General features: G+C 38.0%; 1 pseudogene; it reads left to right on the plus strand.

Annotated features, from left to right (window-relative positions):
- The first annotated feature begins 1,577 nt into the window (after positions 1–1,577).
- LOC135227704 (olfactory receptor 8G50-like) lies at positions 1,578–2,457 on the plus strand (annotated as a pseudogene).
- Positions 2,458–20,828: the final 18,371 nt, after the last annotated feature.

Here is a 20,828-nt window from a genome sequence, read left to right on the forward strand (position 1 = left end):
ACGGTATCCTATGCCAGGAGTCATCAACTTCCTTCAAAACTTACATCTTGGAGATACACATATTCTTTCTACTTTGGTCTTTAATGCCATTGGGTGAGTAATAAAAATCCGATTTGAAGGTGAGTGCAACATACACCAAAACAACATGCCTAAGACATGAAAAGACAGCATGGTCTAAATAGCAAGCAAAATTTCCATTCTGTTGCCATGGTCCTCCAGAACAAAAGCCCCAAGGGTCATGACCACGTCAGGTTACACAAGAATATGTAGCACATGGTGTTTTGAGAATGAATGGGTTTTACCTTCTCCTCATTAGAAAACTCACTTCCTTCCTGGATGTGGAGCTCAATTTGAGTGTTACACTTAATGTTAACCATTCAGTTAGTTACTTTCCAGAGCCACTGTTTCAGTACTTTTGAATTGTTGCCAGGAATCAAGGTACTCTCTAAGGGGAAACCAGCCCACATCTGTGGTCGGTACATTATTTTTGTAGTTTACATTGATATATTCCTCACACTAATTGCATTGAATGGTTTCTCTGATATGACAAAGAGATAAAGACAAGATGGTAGACATGAGTAGCTAAAAGAAGAAACAGAAGATGAAGTAGAGAAGGACCCACGTATAGACAGACAGGCCTTCTGTCATATATGATCACTTGTTGTAACATGTCTAACTACCTGCAAATTTTTAACCAAAATGAGACTTAGTTACCTAATATACAAAATAATTATATTAATAATTGTTGTGGGATTCCTAGACAGTAACCGTGCCTTAAAAGAAAGTCCTGCTCATTTATGTCCAAAAATCAACCATTGAAAATATCGTGGAGAACAGTTCTACTCTGACACATGTGGGGTCGTCATGAGTCCAAATCAGCTTAATGGCAACCAGTACTTGGTACCTGGTAGTATATGTTTTACAGAAGAATTGAGAGGATTGCAAATAAGGCATGGAAGGTACTTTGTTGTTGTCATTTCAGTTAGGTGCCATTGAGTCAGTTTTCAACTCATATTGATGCCACATGACAGAGTAAACTACCCTGTAGGGTTTTCTAGGCTGTGATCTTTACAGAAGCACATTGGTAGATCTTTCTTCCACAGAGCCACTCGATGAGTTTGAACTGCCAACCTTCTAGTTAGCAGCTGAGTGCTCACCATTGCACCACTGAGTCTCAGAACACTCATTATTCTAAATTATCTAAAGAACAGTTCTTCAGATGTTCAGAGACTGGTTAATACTAAGACTCACTCTTGGAGCACAGAAACAAAAAATATATGTATAATTCCATCTGATGTGTATTTGCATGACCCATAATGCTGAGATCCCAGAATCTTTCACTTTCAACATACAACAGGCACAGGGAGAAAGAATTGGAGATACCTGAATGATAAGACTTTCATCTGTTTCACATTGCATAATTTAACACCTACCTCTAATTTCTTCTTCTCTTCCTCTATAGAATTCCCACAGGAAAATGGCAACAGGAAATCACAGTGACCGAGTTCATTCTTGCTGGGCTAACAGAAAAGCCAGAACTCTAGCTGCCCCTCTTTCTTTTCTTCCTAGGAGTCTCTATTACCACAGTGGTGGGGAATCTGGGCATGATCACACTGATTGGGCTCAGTTCTCATCTGCACATCCCCATGTACTATTTCCTCAGCAGTTTGTCCTTCATTGATCTCTGCTATCCCACTCTCATTACCCCCAAAATGCTGGTAAACTTTGTGACAGAGAAGAACACCATCTCCTACCCCGAATGCATGACTCAGCTCTACTTCTTCATTTTTTTTTATTGTATCAGAAGGTCATATGTTGGCTGTGATGGCATATGATCACTATGTTGCCATCTGTAATCCATTGCTTTACAATGTCACCATGTCTAATCAGGTCTGCTCCTGGTTGGTAGTTGAGGTAATGGGCTTGATTGGTGCCACAGTTCACACAGGTTGTATGTTAAAAGTGGTTTTCTGCAAGGCTAAAATAATCAACCATTACTTCTGTGATGTTTTACCACTACTAGAGCTCCCCTGCTCCAGCACTTATATCAATGAAGTGGTAGTTTTGTGCTCCAGTGCATTTAATGTTGTTGCTCCAACCTTGATCATCCTTGGCACCTATGTCTCCATCATTGCCAGCATACTGCAAATCCACTCTGCTGAGGGCAGGTCCAAAGCCTTCAGCACATGTAACTCCCACATCTCAGCTGTCACACTTTTCTATGGCTCTCTAGCATTCAGTTACCTGCAGCCATCAAACATCAGCTCCATGGACCAGAGCAAAGTGTCTTCTGTGTTTTACACTGTTATTGTACCAATGCTGAACCCCCTGTTCTACAGCCTGAGGAATAAGGATGTCAAAAGTTCTCTAAAAAAATCATTGAGAAAAGACTACTTTGCATTTGCAAAGATTTATAATTCTTGGAGAAGTTTCAGTAAGGAAGGAGTCCAGAGATAGCAACATATATACACAAGTAGTGATATTATATCCAACACTCTATTATTTGGAAAAAGATTTCAAGGACGAGACTGGATTCATAGTGCTACGTGGAGGACAGTCACATGTAGGGCAGTGTCAATTCTAGGAAGTCCCAGAGGTCACCTGTAGTAATCCATATTACCTCCTATCATTTTTTTTTATTAACTTTTATTAAGCTTCAAGTGAACGTTTACAAATCCAATCAGTCTGTCACATATAAGTTTCCATACATCTTACTCCATACTCCCACTTGCTCTCCCCCTATTGAGTCAGCCCTTTCAGTCTCTCCTTTCGTGACAATTTTGCCAGCTTCCCTCTCTCTCTATCCTCCCATCCCCCCTCCAGACAAGAGATGCCAACACAATCTCAAGTGTCCACCTGATATAATTAGCACACTCTTCATCAGCATCTCTCTCCCACCCACTGACCAGTCCCTTTCATGTCTGATGAGTTGTCTTCGGGGATGGTTCCTGTCCTGTGCCAACAGAAGGTCTGGGGACCATGGCCGCCGGGATTCCTGTAGTCTCAGTCAAACCATTAAGTATGGCCTTTTTATGAGAATTTGGGGTCTGCATCCCACTGATCTCCTGTTCCCTCAGGAGTTCTCTGTTGTGCTCCCTGTCAGTGCAGTCATTGAATGTGGCCGGGCACCAACTAGTTCTGGTCTCAGGATAATGTAGGTCTCTAGTTCATGTGGCCCTTTCTGTCTCTTGGGCTCTTAGTTGTCGTGTGACCTTGGTGTTCTTCATTCTCCTTTGCTCCAGGTGGGTTGAGACCAATTGATGCATCTTAGATGGCTGCTTGTTAGCATTTAGGACCCCAGACGCCACATTTCAAAGTGGGATGCAGAATGTTTTCATAATAGAATTATTTTGCCAATTGACTTAGAAGTCCCCTCAAACCATGGTCCCCAGACCCCCGCCCTTGCTCCGCTGACCTTTGAAGCATTCATTTTATCCCGGAAACTTCTTTGCTTTTGGTCCAGTCCAATTGAGCTGACCTTCCATGTATTGAGTGTTGTCTTTCCCTTCACTTAAAGCAGTTCTTATCTACTGATTAATCAATAAAAAAACCCTCTCCCTCCCTCCCCCCTTCGTACCCACAAAAGTATGTGTTCTTCTCAGTTTTTACTATTTCTCAAGGTCTTATAATAGTGGTCTTATACAATATTTGTCCTTTTGCCTCTGACTGATTTCGCTCAGCATAATGCCTTCCAGGTTCCTCCATGTTATGAAATGTTTCACAGATTTGTCACTGTTCTTTATAGATGCGTAGTATACCATTGTGTGAATATACCACAATTTATTTACTCATTCATCCATTGATGGACACCTTGGTTGCTTCCAGCTTTTTGCTATTGTAAACAGAGCTGCAATAAACATGGGTGTGCATGTATCTGTTTGTGTGAAGGCTCTTGTATCTCTAGGGTATATTCCGAGGAGTGGGATTTCTGGGTTGTATGGTAGTTCTATTTCTAACTGTTTAAGATAATGCCAGATAGATTTCCAAAGTGGTTGTACCATTTTACATTCACACCAGCAGTGTGTAAGAGTTCCAATCTCTCTGCAACCTCTCCAACATTGATTATTTTGTGTTTTTTGTATTAATGCCAGCCTTGTTGGAGTGAGATGGAATCTCATTGTAGTTTTGATTTGCATTTCTCTAATGGCTAATGATCGAGAGCATTTTCTCATGTATCTGTTAGCTGCCTGAATATCTTCTTTAGTGAAGTGCGTATACATATCCTTTGCCCACTTTTTGATTGGGTTGTTTGTCTTTTTGTGGTTGAGTTTTGACAGAATCATATAGATTTTAGAAATCAGGCACTGGTCGGAGATGTCATAGCTGAAAATTCTTTCCCAATCTGTAGGTGGTCTTTTTACTCTTTTGGTGAAGTCTTTAGATGAGCACAGGTGTTTGATTTTTAGGAGCTCCCAGTTATCTGGTTTCTCTTCGTCATTTTTGGTAATGTTTTTTATTCTGTTTATGTCTTGTGTTAGGGCTCCTAACATTGTCCCTATTTTTCCTTCCATGATCTTTATCATTTAAGTCTTTCTGTTTAGGTCTTTGATCCACTTGGAGTTAGTTCTTGTGCATGGTGTGAGGTATGGGTCCTGTTTCATTTTTTTGCAAATGGATATCCAGTTATGCCAGCACCATTTGTTAAGAAGACTATCTGGGCCTTTGTCAAATATCCGCTGCTAATATGTGGATGGATTTGTATCTGGGTTCTCAATTCTGTTCCATTGGTCTATGTGCCTGTTGTTGTAGCAATACCAGGCTGTTTTGACTACTGTGGCTGTATAATATGTTGTAAAATCAGGTAGAGTGAGGCCTCCCACTTTGTTCTTCAGTAATGCTTTACTTATCTGGGACTTCTTTCCCTTCTATATGAAATTTGTCATTTGTTTCTCCATCACATGAAAAAAATGTCATTGGAATTTGGATCAGAAGTGCATTGTATGTGTAGATGGCTTTTGGTAGAATAGACATTTTTACTATGTTAAGTCTTCCTATCCATGAGCAAGGTATGTTCTTCCACTTATGTAGGTCCTTTTTAGTTTCTTCAACTAGTACTTTGTAGTTTTCTTTGTACAGGTTTTTTACATCTTTGGTAAGATTTATTCCTAAGTATTTTATCTTCTTGGGGGCTACTGTGAATGCCATGGATTTGGTGATTTCCTCTTCGATGTTCTTTTTGTTGATGTAGAGGAATCCAAGTGATTTTTGTATGTTTATCTTGTAACCTGAGACACTGCCGGACTCTTCTATTAGTTTCAGTCATTTTCTTGAGCATTCCTTAGGGTTATCTGTGTATAAGATCAAGTCATCTGCAAATAGAGATAATTTTACTTCTTCTTTGCCAATCCAGATGCCGTTTATTTCTTTGTCTAGCCTAACTGCTCTGGCTAGGACCTCTAGCACAATGTTGAATAAGAGTGGTGATAAAGGGCATCCTTGTCTGGTTCCCGTTCTCAAGGGAAATGCTTTTAGGCTCTGTCCATTTAGGGTGATGTTGGCTGTTGGCTTTGCATAATAAATAGATGCCCTTTATTAAGTTGAGGAATTTTCCTTCAATTCCTATTTTACTGAGAGTTTTTATCATGAATGGGTGTTGGGCTTTGTCAAATGCCTTTTCTACATCAATTGATAAGATCATGTGGTTTTTGTCTTTTGTTTTATTTATATGCTGGATTACATTAATGGTTTTTCTAATATTAAACCAGCCTTGCATACCTGGTATGCATCTCATTTGGTAGTGTTGAATTATTTTTTTGATATGTTGTTGAATTCTATTGGCTAGAATTTTGTTGAGGATTTTTACATCTACGTTCATGAGGGATATAGGTCTGTAATTTTCTTTTTTTGTGGTGTCTTTACCTTGTTTTGGTATCAGGGGTATGGTGGCTTCATAGAATGAGTTAGGTAGTATTCCATCATTTTCTATGTTTTGAAATACCTTTAGTAGTAGTGGTGTTAACTCTTCTCTGAATGTTTCGTAGAACTCTGCAGTGAAGCTGTCTGGGCCAGGGCTTTTTTTTTTTGTTAGGAGTTTTTTGATTACCTTTTCAATCTCTTTTTTTGTTATGGGTCTATTTAGTTGTTCTACTTCTGATTGTGTTAGTTTAGGTAGGTAGTGTTTTTCTAGGGATTCATCCATTTCTTCTAGGTCTGCAAATTTGTTAGAGTACAATTTTTTGTAATAATCTGATATGATTCTTTTAATTTCAGTTGGGTCTGTTGTGATGTGGCCCATCTCATTTCTTATTCGGGTTGTTTCCTTTTCTGTATTTCTGTAGTCAGTCTGGCCACCGGTTTCTCAATTTTGTTAATTTTTTCAAAGGACCAGCTTTTGGCCTTGTTAATTCTTACCTGTGTTTTTCTGTTCTCTAATTCTTTTAGTTCAGCTCTAATTTTTATTATTTCTTTTCTTCTGGTGCCTTATGGATTCTTTTTTTTGCTTGCTTTCTATTTGTTCAAGATGTAGGGACAGTTCCCTGATTTTGGCTCTTTCTTCTTTATGTATGTGTGCATTTATCAGTATAAATTGACCTCTGAGCACTGCTTTTGCTGTGTCCCAGAGGTTTTGATAGGAAGTGTTTTCATTCTCATTGCATTCTATGAATTTCTTTATTCCCTCCTTAATGTCTTCTATAACACAGTCTTTTTTGAACAGGGTATTGTTCAGTTTCCAAGTATTTGATTTCTTTTCCCTAATTTTTCTGTTATCGGTTTCCACTTTTATGGCATGTGGTCTGAGAAGATGCTTTATAATATTTCGATGTTTTGGATTCTGAAAGTTTTGTTTTATGACCTAATATGTGGTCTATTCTAGAGAATGTTCCATGTGCGCTAGAAAAAACAGTATATTTTACAGCTGTTGGGTGGAGTGTTCTGTATAGGTCTATGAGGTCAAGTTGGTTGATTGTAGCAGTTAGGTCTTCCGTGTCTCTATTGAGCTTCTTACTGGAAGTCCTGTCCTTCTCCGAAAGTGGTGTGTTCAAGTCTCCTACTGCAATTGTGGAGGTGTCTATCTCACTTTTCAGTTCTGTTAAAGTTTGTTTTATGTATCTTGCAGCCCTGTCATTGGGTGCATAAATATTTAATATGGTTATATCTTCCTGGTCTATTATCCCTTTAATCATTATGTAGTGTCCTTCTTTATCCTTTGTGGTGGATTTAACTTTGAAGTCTATTTTGTCAGAAATTAATATTGCTACTCTTGCTCTTTTTGCTTGTTGTTTGCTTGATATATTTTTTTCGATCCTTTGAGTTTTAGTTTGTTTGTGTCTCTAAGTCTAAGGCATGTCTCTTGTAGGCAGCATATAGACAGATCGTGTTTCTTTATCCAGTCTGAGACTCTCTGTCTCTTGATTGGTACATTTAGTCCATTTATATTCATTGTAATTACAGATATGTGTTTAGTGCTGACATATTTGTGCGTGGTGTTGAGAATTTCTTTTTTCCACTTACTTTTTTGTGCTGGGACGTTTTTCTTTGTAAATTGTGTGTTCCTCATTTTCATAGTAGTTGAATTTATGTATGCTTAGTTGTTATGTTTTTCTTGGTTTTTATTTTGAGTTATGGAATTGTTATACCTCTTTGTGGTTACCTTAATATTCACCCCTATTTTTCTAAGTAAAAACCTAACTTGTATTGTCGTATATTGCCTTGTTTTCCTCTCCATATGGCAGTTCTATGCCTCCTGTATTTAGTCCCTCTTTTTGATTATTGTGATGTTTTACATACTGACTTCAATGATTCCCTGTTTTGAGCATTTTTCCTTTTTAAAATTAATCTTGTTTTTGTGATTTCTCTGTTTGAGTTGATATCAAGATGTTCTGTTCTGTGACCTTGTGTTGTGCTGGTATCTGATATTATTGATTTTCTGACCAATTTCCTTTAGTATTTCATGTAGCTTTGGTTTGGTTTTTGCAAATTCTCTAAGTTTGTGTTTATCTGTAAATATTTTAATTTCACCTTCATATTTGAGAGAGAGTTTTGCTGGATATATGATCCTTGGCTGGCAGTTTTTCTCCTTCAGTGCTCTATATATGTCATCCCATTGCCTTCTTGACTGCATGGTTTCTGCTGAGTAGTCTGAACTTATTGATTCTCCTTTGTAGGAGACCTTTTTTTTACCCCTGGCTGCTTTTAAAATGTTCTCTTTATCTTTGGTTTTGGCAAGTTTGATGATAATATGTCTTGGTGATTTTCTTTTGGGATCAATCTGATATGGGGTTCGATGAGCATCTTGGATAGATATCCTTTTATCTTTCATGATGTCAGGGAAGTTTTCTGCCAACAGATCTTCAACTATTCTCTCTGTATTTTTTGTTTTCCCTCCCTCTTCTGGAACTCCAATCGCATGCAAGTTATTCTTTTTGATAGAGTCCCACATGATTCTTAGCGTCTCTTCATTTTTTTTAATTCTTTTATCTGATTTTTTTCAGCTGTATTGGTGTCAATTCCCTTATCCTTCAGCTCCCCCACTCTGCATTCCAGTTGCTCAATTCTGCTCCTTTGACTTCCTATTGAGTTGTCTAATTCTGTAATTTTACTGTTAATCTTTTGGATTTCTGAATGCTGTCCTTCTATGGATTCTTGCAACTTATTAATTTTTCTACTATGTTCTTGAATAATCTTTTTGATTTCTTCCACTGCTTTATCAGTGTGTTCCTTGGCTTTTTCTGTTGATTGCCTTATTTCATTTCTGAGGTCATCCCTGATGTCTTGAAGCATTCTGTAAATTAGTTTTTTTATATTCTTCATCTGGCAATTCCAGGATTGTATCTTCATTTGGGAAAGATTTTGATTTTTTAGTTTGGGAAGTTGTAGAAGCAATCATGGTCTGCTTCTTTATGTGGTTTGATATCTACTGCTGTCTCCGAGACATCTATAAGATATTGTAGTGATTTATTTTGTATTTGCTCACTGAGTCTTATCTTGTTTTGTTTTCTTTCCATATACGTAGATGGGTTACTAGATTGCGCTGTCTTGATTGTTGTAGCCCTTGAATCACTTATGTCCTTTTACCAGCTGGTTTGGGTTGTTACCCGATATATAAGCCTAAGAGTCTGTTCACTATTCTTGAGTATAATCTGATTTTGGGTCATCAAGTGTGTGGTGCAGACTGTCACCAATCCACCTAGAGGAGTACTGGTGATAGTTGTGTGCACCAGATTCTAGTAGCAGCAGGGGTTCACACTGCACGGAGGGTAGGATGCTGACAGGCTCCTCAAGTGCCATTGAAGTAGGTATGTCTCTTTGCCTAAAGTACTTTGGTGGGTGGGCTCTGCAGCTGTACCTTAGGCCCCCAATGCAATTACCTCTACAGATTGGTAAGTGTCACCCTCCTTAGACCCCTAAGGCAGGAGGCTAGGTGGTCTTGGTGGGAGCTTCAGCCCTCAGTTCCCCATTGTGGGTCAGTGAGGGCTCTGTTGAATACACAGAGATATCAGAGCTGGGAAACTTGTCTTTCCAGTAATCAGCTTAAACAATTATAGTCATATCTCTATCAGAATTGCCTTTGCATTATAATAGTCACCTTGTTCCCTCTAGGGATGAAAGCCCAAGACTGTGGATCACATATGTTTGGCTGGAGCTGGTTCTGTGTTTTTAGTCCAATTAGGGAAGGATTTTTGGTCCCTGGGTTTTTTGTAGCTTCTTCTCTCAGGCCAGGAGAATTGGTTAGGAAAAGACGGAAAAAAAAAAAAAAGAAAAAGAAAAACCACAGAACACTTCACTCTCTGGCTCAGGAAATTCCAATGTTAATGAAGCCACCTAGGAAGGGGAGGGGAGGGATCAGATAAATAGGAGAGCGTAGCACCCCGGAATATAGACAAACTTACTTATCTTGTTTGGTGATGACTTTTTTATCTGAGATTCCCCCAGGGGTGTGTAGCCTGTGTGCATTAGCTGGGTCGAGATTGCCCCGAGCGTCAGGCCTGCGTCCTGTACTTGTGCTGTCTCAGAAGCCTTGGTCAGTTCCTCCCCTCCCAGTCCAAAGCCCAGCACCAAGGTTCCCAGCTGGGACGCCCCACTCCAGGCTCCAAAATCAGTCCCTCCCTCCGGTGACTTCTCCTCCTGTCAGCCTCATCGCTTCGCTGCCTGCATGCACTGGCTGGGTTTCCCCCAAGGTCACTTCTGGCGGCTAGGGCTGCGACACGTGTTTGTGCCGTCTCAGGATGCCGTGCTCAGCTCCCATGCGCCTAGTCCAAATCCCGGCGCCAATGTTTTCTGACTGGGACGCTGGCTCCAGGCTCCAAAAGCAGTCGTTGCTTCCCCATGGTTGTTCGTTCTCAGTCTCTGTCACTCAGGTCAACTTTTTAGATCTGTGTTTGATGGTCAGGGTTCGTAGATTGTCATGTATGTGATTAGTTCACTTGTTTTTCTGAGTCTTTGTTGCAAGAGGGATCTAAGGTAGCTTCTACCTAGTCAGCCATCTTCTCCATTGTTTTTTGAAAGGGCATAATATTTGAAGTGAAATCATCTGAAATTGCTACTTGATTCAATATAATATTATCTTCCTGTGTGAGGATTAAATGTGTTACTAAATGTAACAGGTTTAGAATTGTGTGTGTGGTGCATAGCAAGTGTTCAGTAAATCCTGGGTAGTATAAAAAAAGTTTATGCACAAAAAGATAGTCTTCAAAACACAGAGAGCAACACCAACAAATCCAATGAACATTTCTCTGAATCTTAAATAAATAGAAAAAGAATTAAAACTATGGTTTCAAGTAGTTCAGAAATTATATTCAATTTGGAAGCTGTTGTCATAAGGACCTCCTAGTACCGACTGTCTACTATTTCAACACCAAGAGAGAATATTATACACTAGGGAGCTAATGAGAGCCTCATAGGAAAGATAATAAAATTTTAATTGCTCCTTTTTCCCAGTAGCTCATCCCTGGTGAACAGAAATCTTGGGAGACCTTCTATCTGTATGTTTTTGATGAGACCTCTTGTATATTGAAACCCTAGATAAAAACATGCCACTTTGGCAAGTGTCTCAGGTAGCACTCTGAGGGAGTTACACTAAGGAATCACAACTTTGATTTGTAATATTTACATGAGAATCTCAGAAACTGACATCTGCATTCTGAGCACTCAGTAAAAGAGAACCAAGGGGTCTCTATTTCAAATCACCACCACCAGCATTACTAAGAGCTATTTCCTTCAGAGGGCACTTGGTCTAAAGCATACAGAGTGCCCAGCTAAGCATTCCACACAGGAAAAGGTGAGTATCTGTATCCCACCTGTCCTGGAACCTTTTAATCTTCATGAAGTCTCAGCCTTCTTACAACCATACTGGAATTTCATAAAGATACCTGTCAAATGGTTACTGATTTCTTCCCGCAATGCATTCAAAGGCAGAAGACTATCTTTTTTTCATATGTCAACTCTTTTGTTCAGGATTCATTGATCTCTAGGTGAGTAAGACTAGTGACACAGGGCAGGTGATTTTGTGAATCCTCCACAAATAGCAGTCACAGGGCATTCAAACAGACAGGTGGTGAAAAATAGGGCAGCAGAAGAGAAAGCAATAGAAATTGAAAGTATGTGCCAGGGTCAGTTTTCAAGTGCTCTGGCCACATGTACTGTATTTTTACACAAATAACTTGTGCCTTTTATATTTGCTTGCCAACCACTCTCTTTCCGTGAGGTCTTTTCATAAGTGCTTCTGTGTCAATTTTTAACATAATTCTGTAAAAAATTTGCATAATGTAGTTACCAAAATACCTTGAGTTGGGGAGGGTATGGGTGGCAAAAAAATGTAGAAAGTGCCTGTTATTATGTAAAAATACGATAATAGATCACAGCCCCACATCTGCAGTGAGAGTTACCAAGACTGCACGATAGATACTGGGGCTTCTCTGGTGAGGGCTGTTATCAGTGGGTCAGCCTTGTGAGGCAAAGAATAGAGGAAAGACAGTCGACTGGCCAAAGAATTAGAGTCAGGGAAATGGGAGGATACTGCAGCTCAGCTCCTTTAATAGAGGTCAATGAAAGGAACTGATTTAAAAAAAGAAAATTAAAAATTTGAGATTTTATAAAGGGTAACTGGTAAGTCATAATTTGGGGGCTTAAAAGAGCCACAGCAAGTTTGGCTTGATCATGAATGGACAGTTTTATGCTGTAAACCTGTTGCCCTCAATTTGATTGTGATTTGTGGTCACCCCCTGTGTGACAGAACTGAGGTACATAGACTTTTTTGGCTATAACCTTTATGGACACAGATTGCCAAGCATTTCTTCCATGGCACCACTTATTGGGTTTAAATCACCAGCCTTTCAGTTGGTAACCAAATACAAACTGCTTGTCCTCTAGACATTTTTAAATTCCTCATAGGAAAGTATAGAACTGACCCAGAGCTTGGGAGTGTTGCTGTCTGCACATGGCAAACTATCTTGGAGTCAGAGGAAAGCCAATCTGGGGCTACATATTACTGGATAACTCACTTACATCTTCTGGGAGTTGGCGGTTTGAACCCACCAGCTGCCCAAAGGGAGAAAGATGCAGCAGTCTGCTTCTGTAAAGATTTACAGACTTAAAAACTCTATGGGGCAGTTCCACCCTGTCCTGCAACATCACTATGAGTTGGAACTGACTCGACGACAGTGTGTTTGGTTTGGTTTTAAGTAAAGTTTATTTTATTTTTATATTTGCTCAATTTTTTTCTCTGATAAAAGATATAGGAGGAAGTTTTAAATAGAATATATGCCTGCCTCATATAAGTAATTTATTAATAATTCATGATTAATAAAATAAAACCAAACCATTGCCATGGAGTTGATCCTGACTCTTCTTGACCCTTTAGGGCATAGCAATGCATGACAATTCTACTTTCTCCTCATCCTTGTTAAAACTTGTTATTGCCTGTCTTTTGAATTATAGTCATCCTAGTGGGTGTGAAGAGGTGTCTTATTGTGGTTTTGATTTCCATTCTTCTATTGACTAATGATGTTGTATATCTTTTAATGTGTTTACAGGCCATTTTTATACTTTCTTTAGACAAATGCCTGTTCAAGTCTCTTGCTCAGATTTTTATTGTGTGTTTGTCTTTTTGTTGTGCACTTGTAAGAATTCTTAACATATTCTAGATGTTGTTGTGGTTAGGTGCCATCTAGTCTTCAGTCATTATTGTTCAGTACATCAGATCTATTCTTAAGGCAGTCTCTAAATTCAGGTGGGATATACTCAAGGTTATTCTTTGGCTCTTGTGAACTTGTTTTAATTTTCTTCAGCTTCAATTTGAACTTGCATATGAGCAAATGATGGTCTGTTCTGGAGTCGACCCCTGGCCTTTTTCTGACTGATGATATTGAGCTTCTCCATCATCTCTTTCCACAGGTGTAGAGGATTTCATTTCTCTGCATTCCATCTTTTGAGGTCTGTTTGTTTAGTCACCGTTTACATTGTTGTAAAAAGGTATTTCCAATGAATAAGTTGTCAGTCTTGTAAAATTATATCATGGGATCTCCCATGTGGTTTCTAATACCAAGGCCATATTTTCCAACTAACAATCTTTCATCTTTGTTTCCAAATTTTGCTTTCCAATCACCAGTAATTATTAATGCATCTTGATTGCACGTTTGATCATTTCAGACTGCAGAACTTAGTTAAAATCTTCATTTTTTTATCTTTGGTATTAGTAGTTGGTTTATAAATTTGAATAATAGTGTATTAACTAGTTTTCCTTGTAGGGATAAGGATAATATCACTGACATCATTCTATTTCCGCATAGATCTTGAGATGTTCTTTTTGAAGACAAACACAACACCAGTCCTCTTCAATTTGTCATTCCTGGCATAGTATGCCATATGGTAGTTCAATTCAAAATGGCCAATACCAGAAATCAAGCTAAATATTGCATTGGGCAAATGTGCTCCAATAGACTTCTTCAAGGTGTTAAAAAGTAAAACTGTCACCTTGAGGCCCTGGTGGTACAGTGGTTAAGAGCTAGGGTGCTAATTATAGAGGTTGGCAGTTTCAATCCACCAGCTGCTCCTTGGATACCCCATGGGGAAGTTCTACTCTGTCCTATAGGGTCACTATGAGTTGGGATCAACTAGAAGGCAGCAGGTTTTCTGGTGTGAACCCAAGCCATTGTCTTTTCATTTGCCTCATACGCATGTGGAAGCTGGACAATGAATAAGGGAGACCAAAGAAGAATTGATGCATTTGAATTATGGTTTTGTTGAAGAATATTTAATATACCATGGATTGACAGAAGAACAAACAAATCTGTCTTGCAAGAGGTACAGCCAGAATGCTCCTGAGAAGGGTGAAGGGCAAGACTTCATCTGAGGTACTTTAGACATGTTATCACGTGGGACCAGTGCCTGGAGAAGGATATCATGCTTGGTAAAGTAGAGCGTAAGTAAAAAAGAGGAAGACCCAGAGTGAGATGGAGTCACACAGTGGTTGCAACAATGGGCTCAAACATAGCAACAATTATGAGGATGGCACAGGACAAGGCAGTGTTTTGTCTTGTCATACATAGGGTTGCTATGAGTTGGAACTGACTAAACTGCACAGAACGACATTGCTAATATATAGAAATGCAATTGAATTTTTTGTGTTGATTGTTAAGCTGCAACTTTGCTGAAATTTTAAGTTAGCTCTAATATATTTTTTATGGATTTTCCATACACAAATTTATATAAACTTTTAGTAGTTTTATCTCTTCCTTTCCAACATGGTTACCTTTTATTTCATTGTCTGACTGATTGCTCTGCTCTGAATCTCCACTATAATATTCAATAGAAATGGCTAGAGAGAACATTCTTCTCTTATTCTTGATATTTGGAGGAAAGTATTCATTCTTTCAGCATTATGTATGATGTTAGCTGTGGGTTTTTTGTTTTTATGAATAAAAGATTTTTCAGCAGAGCATGTACACATCATATTGTATCATCAAATTCTAATTTCTCGTGTCTAGCTTACACTTAAAATCATTTACATTTGAGGAATCTTGTCAAAAATAAAAGTTAATTTGCAGTATGTTAAGAAAAGGGGATTTTGGGGTTGCCATTTGTCACATCAAGGAGTTGGTTTCCAAAAGAATTAGAAGAAAGGTATCTTAGTCATCTAGTGCTGCTTTAACAGAAATTCCACAAGTGGATGGCTTTAACAAAGAGAAATTTATCCTCTCACTATCTAGTAGGCTACAAGTCAAAATTCAGAGCATCAGCTCCAGGGGAAGGCTTTCTGTCTCTATCGGCTCCAAAGAAGGTCCTTGTCATCAATCTTCCCTTGGTCTGGGAACATCTCAGCACAGGAACCTCAGGTCCAAAGGATCTGCTCTGCTCGCAGCACTGCTTTCTTGGTGGTATGAGGTCCCCGTGTCTCTCTGCTAGCTTCTCTCTTTTATATCTCAAAGAGATTGGCTTAAGACAGTAGCTAATCTTGTAGATCTCCTCAATATAACTACTGCTAATCCATTTTATGACATCATAGTGATAGGATTTACAACACATAGGGAAATCACATCAGATGATAAAGTGGTAGACAATCACGAAATCATACAAGGGAATCATGACCTAGCCAAGTTGATAGATATTTTGGGGGGACATAATTCAATCCATGACAAAAGGTCTAGCAAGGAGTCACAAACTTGAATGCCTTATGGATCAAGGAGGTAACAGAAATATATAAAGGGTTAAGACAAAGATTAATCATTTGAAAAGTGCATGTTTTGTGAAAGGCTCAAAATTCAAATATATTTCTAAAGCACTTTTACCAATATATATATATATCTACTGGACTACTTCTTCCCAAGTTCAGTGATTTACAACTGTTGATGTAGAAAGGTAAGAGAACATGGCAGCTAAACTCAGACTGCTGGAGCAACAGTGTTAGTAATACATTCCTCAGGGCCATGGCTTTCTAATGCTCAATTAGCAGTTGCATTCTGCCTATGGTATAATAACTTTTTATACTGGAACATTTAGTAAAATTGCATTATATTCATCAGTAATGTCTTAATGGTGCCTTAAAAAAACAAAGGATAAAAGAAGCAGTCCTATCCCTTCCAGGAAATAGTAGCCAAGGTGTGAAAGAACCAATAGAGCTATTATCCATGATAGGTGCCAGGTAACAGCAGAGAAGCAGGCTGTAGTGTGAAAGGACCCGGGGGAGGATATAAGCCAAGCACCCTTTCCTCAGTTTTAAGAATAATGGCCCAGGTGGAAGGGAGCATAGGAGCAAACTGCTGCTAATATGTGTGATTGTACTTGAGTCATCTTATTTGAATATCTTTCTTAATGGTTCCCAGGATATTCCTTGGTCTGGAGACATGTGAGTTACATTATCATACTGAAAATATCTGAAAATCATTTTGAAATTTATTTATGATACAATATACTAGTAATTTAGTGTAACTACTGGGTATATGTGCTTAAAGACCTCGGTTACTAACCAAAAGGTCAGCCGTTCAAATCTACCAGACACTTCTTGGAAACAACATGGAGCAGTTCTGCTCTATCCTATAGGGTCATTATGTGTCAGAATCGACCTGACAGGGAAGAGTTTGATTTGCTTTTTTTACTGGGTGCCTGGTGCCACTGGGTGATGCAAATGATTAAACTATTCAGCTGCTAATTAAAAGATTTGAGGTTTAAATCCACTCAGAGATGCCTCAGAAGAAAGGCCTGGTGATATATTTCCAAAAAGTGAGCCATCGAAAACACTGTGAAGCACTGTTCTACTCTGACACACATCGGGTTGCCATGAGTCAGAGTAAATTTGACAGTGACTATTTATTTATTTACTGTGTATGAGTCAAAATCGACTAGATGGCAGTAGGTTTAGGTTTTTGATTGTATATTGTACATGCTTTTTTTGTTTAAAATTCAAGCTCTGCTCCACTCAGATTTATTTGACACATATTCTTCCTAAATTTTAAGCTTATTTTTCCTTAGCTATTAGAACTTTTTTAATCTTTCTGAAAAAAAAATGGAATTCTGAAATATCTAAAATGTAATGTATTAACTTGTGAAAAATGATTCAAGTGATTTAAGGCTTTTTTGTCAAAAAAACTACAAAAGGCATTATTTTAATTTTACATGGTTTTTATACACTAGATATTTAATATACAATGCAGAAACTCAAGTTTTACTACATCTAGAAAGACAAAAAAACAAAACACTAAATCTTTAATATTGCTTGGACTGTTTGTATGTTATGTTATTCCAGCACTATCTCCTGTATATGATTTGGAAATGAAATTAACTTATTCATTTTCTTTGGAAAGTTATCTACTACTTCATTACCACTATTTTAAACATACATTTGGCAATATGACAGTAACAATTTTTAAGTCTAAAGTGGCTTTGAGATGACCTCGGGGAACATCTAGCTCAATTGGCATAACATAGTTTATAAAGAAAATGTTCTACATTCTCTTTTGGTGAGTAGCATCTGGGGTCTTAAAAGCCGGTGAGTGGCCATCTAAGATACTCCATTGGTCTGACCCCTTCAGGAGCAAGGGAGCATAAAGAAAATTAAAGATACAAGGGAAAGATTAGTCCAAAGGATTAATAGACCACCTCTACTGCAGCCTCCACCAGACTGAGTCCAGTGCATCTAGATGGTACCTGGCTACCATCACTGACTGCTCTGACAGGAATTACAATAGAGGATCCCAGGCAGAGCTGCAGAAAAATGTAGAACAAAATTCTAACTCACAAAAAAAGACCAGACTTGCTGGCCTGATAGAGACTGGAGAAACCCAAGAATATGGCCCCCAGACACGCTTTTAGCTCAGTAATGAGGTCACTCCTGAAGTTCACGCTTTAGCCAAAGGTTAGATCGCCCATGAAACAAAATGAGACTAAAGGGGCACAACAGCCCAGGTGCAAGGACTAGAAAGCAAGAGGGGATAGGGAAGCTGGTAATAGAGAACCCAAGGTCAAGAAGGGAGAGTGGTGACAAGTTGTGGGATTGTTAAGCAAAGTCATAAAACAATATTGCATTAATTGTTTAATGAAAAGCTAGTTTGTTCTGTAAACCTTCATCTAAAATACAATTTAAAAAAGAGAGAGAAAAAAAGTGGCTTTGAGAATTTTGTAGTGCATAAAACAGTTTATTTTTTTTGTCTTAAAAGCATTATTATTTGATGTTAAATTTATTATACTGTTTAAGGTATGAGATATCTAAGGATAACTTAAGGATTATAAATAATGCTATATTCATCATATCAGTGTCTTCATTGTGTCAAAGAGAAGCTCTGCAGTGATACAACTCCATAAAAGACATTTACCAATCCCTAATTTTTTTTTCCTTTTAAGACATTTTAATTGGAAAATTAACATCATTTTTTATTGTTCTCAGAAGCACATCTAATAAGCTAGCAACATTTTTAATGGTAGCAAATCACACTTTATTTTTCAAAACATGTCAAATAATTGTGTTCCTGAGAAGGTAAACATTTTTTCCTGGTACTATTCCAAAACTCTAGACAAATCACTTTTAAATCATAATTTTGCAGTGTTCTGATATTATCTAAAACTAACAACCTTTCACTCTAGGAAGTTTCCCTCACAATCATGGGTAAACTTTACTCCTGTAGACAAGAAGCTTCAACAACAAGAGAAGACTATTTCTTATTAACAAACAAAACAAGTTTCAAAGTCTATGTATTTAAAATTTTCAAGGACTTTAGTTTTAATCATAATCCACAAAGTAGTAAACATGTGACAATTGCCAATAGCAAAGACTGAGATTGTAAAAACCTTGGTCATTAGTGTTGTACTTGAATAATCTTGGAACATGAAAGCAGAGGAGCCCACAGAAGATGTAATTTTGGCTTTATATTTGCTTGTTTTCATGTATCACTTGCACAGTGGAAGCACAAATACCTTCAGCAAACATTTATTGCCAAATTGACAATTTGAGAAAGATAATGGCTTTTTGATTAATTACAAGTTGTGAACTTAGTTATGTCCCTTTATCCATCCACTGTTGGTTGAGCAATCCGAGCATGGATAAATGATGAGTGTAAGATTCACCACTGTGAGATTCAGTCTACATGCTGGTCTAATTAGAATCACACAAGAATGTTAATTATTACTATCATAATTTTTCCAGCTCTTATGTTCTTTGAATGTAGCATGTATTTTGCACATGCTTTGCTTTTAGCCAAGTGATATTTCTAGGAGATATAAGTGTTAGTACAAGTCTTTTATTATTACTTTTATTCCCCATAGTTATGTGAAATTTATCTGTACTATTAGGAAACCATCATCCACAACTATACTGAAAATCCACTGCCTCCTAGAATAACTCACTTAAGTCTCTCAAGTTTCACTTTTTTCATCTATGGAATGGGAATAATAAGCTCATAATATATAGGGTTGCTGGGGAAAATATATTAAATAATATTTAAAGTGCCTAGACAGTTCTAATCACGTGGTAAGCATTGAATAATGTAATATAATCCTCACATTCATTCTTATCTCCACACTCTTTTCCTTGTTTCTGATAAATCATCAATCTTTTTTGATATCTTTATCATCTTTTTCTTTTGAACATAGAACTGTCATCACGGTATCCCAATCCAGGGACTCATCAACTTCCTGCAAAACTCACGTCTCAGAGATATAGACATTGTTTCTGCTTTTTAATGCCATTGAGGGAGTGATAAAAGTTCTGATCTGAAGGTGAGTGTGAAATACAACAAGAAAACATGCATATGACATGCAAAGACAACATGGTCAAAATACCATGTAAGATTTCCATCCTGTAGCCATGGTCCCCTGGAACAAAAGCTCCAAGAGTCATGGACCACGCCAGGTTATACAAGCGTATGTAGCACATGGTGTTTTGGGAAAGAATGAGTTTTACCTTCAGTCATCGGAACTTCTGACTTCTCCTCATTAGAAAACACACTTCCTTCCTGGATGTGGGGTTCAGCTTGAGAAATATACTTAATGCTAGCCATTCAGTTACTTCCCAGAGCCTCTATTTCCATATTTTTAAATTGTTGCCAGTAGACAAGGTACTCTTTAAAGGGAAACCAGCCTGCATCAGTGATCAGTACATTATTTTTATACTTTAACATTCACCTCACATTAATTGCAGTAAATGTTTCTCTAAAATGATAAAGAGATAAGACTGGAGAGCAGAAATGACTAGCTAAAAGAAGAAACAGAAGGTGAAATGGTGAAGGACCCATATACAGCCACATAAACCTTCTCTCATATAGTGATCACTTGTTCATAATATGCCTAACTATGGGCAAATATATGATCACTATGAGCCAAATATATAAAATAAGTATACTAGTAATTGCTGTGGAATCCCTGCATAGTGCAAATGGTTAATGAGCCTCAGAAGTAAGTCCTGCTGATCTACTTCCAAAAAACCTTGTGGAGCATAGTTCTGTTCTGACACACATGAGGTCCACATGAGTCAGAATCAACTTCATGGTAACAGGTACTTGTTTCCTGGTAGCATTTGTTCTACAGAAGAGTTGAGAGGATTTCAAATAAGGCATGGAAGGTACTTTGTTGTTGTCACTGTTGTTAGGTGCCACTGAGTCTATTTTCAACTCATATCGATCCCATGTGACAGAGTAGAACTACTCCATATGGTCTTCTAGGGTGTAATCTTTACGTTAGCAGATTTTCAGGTCTCTCACCAGCAGAGCTACTGGGTGGCTTTGAACTGCCAACCTTCCGGTTAGTAGTCCAATTCTAAACCATTGTACCACCTTGGTCAGAACACTCAATATTCTAAGTTATCAGAACAGATCTTTGGATGTTCAGAGACTGTTCGGAAATAAAAACAAACAAGAAAAAGATGTAATTCCATCTGGTGTTTATTTGCATGACCCATAATCCTA

The sequence above is a fragment of the Loxodonta africana genome, chromosome 15 (genome assembly GCF_030014295.1).
Source record: "Loxodonta africana isolate mLoxAfr1 chromosome 15, mLoxAfr1.hap2, whole genome shotgun sequence".
Lineage (NCBI taxonomy): Eukaryota > Metazoa > Chordata > Mammalia > Proboscidea > Elephantidae > Loxodonta > Loxodonta africana.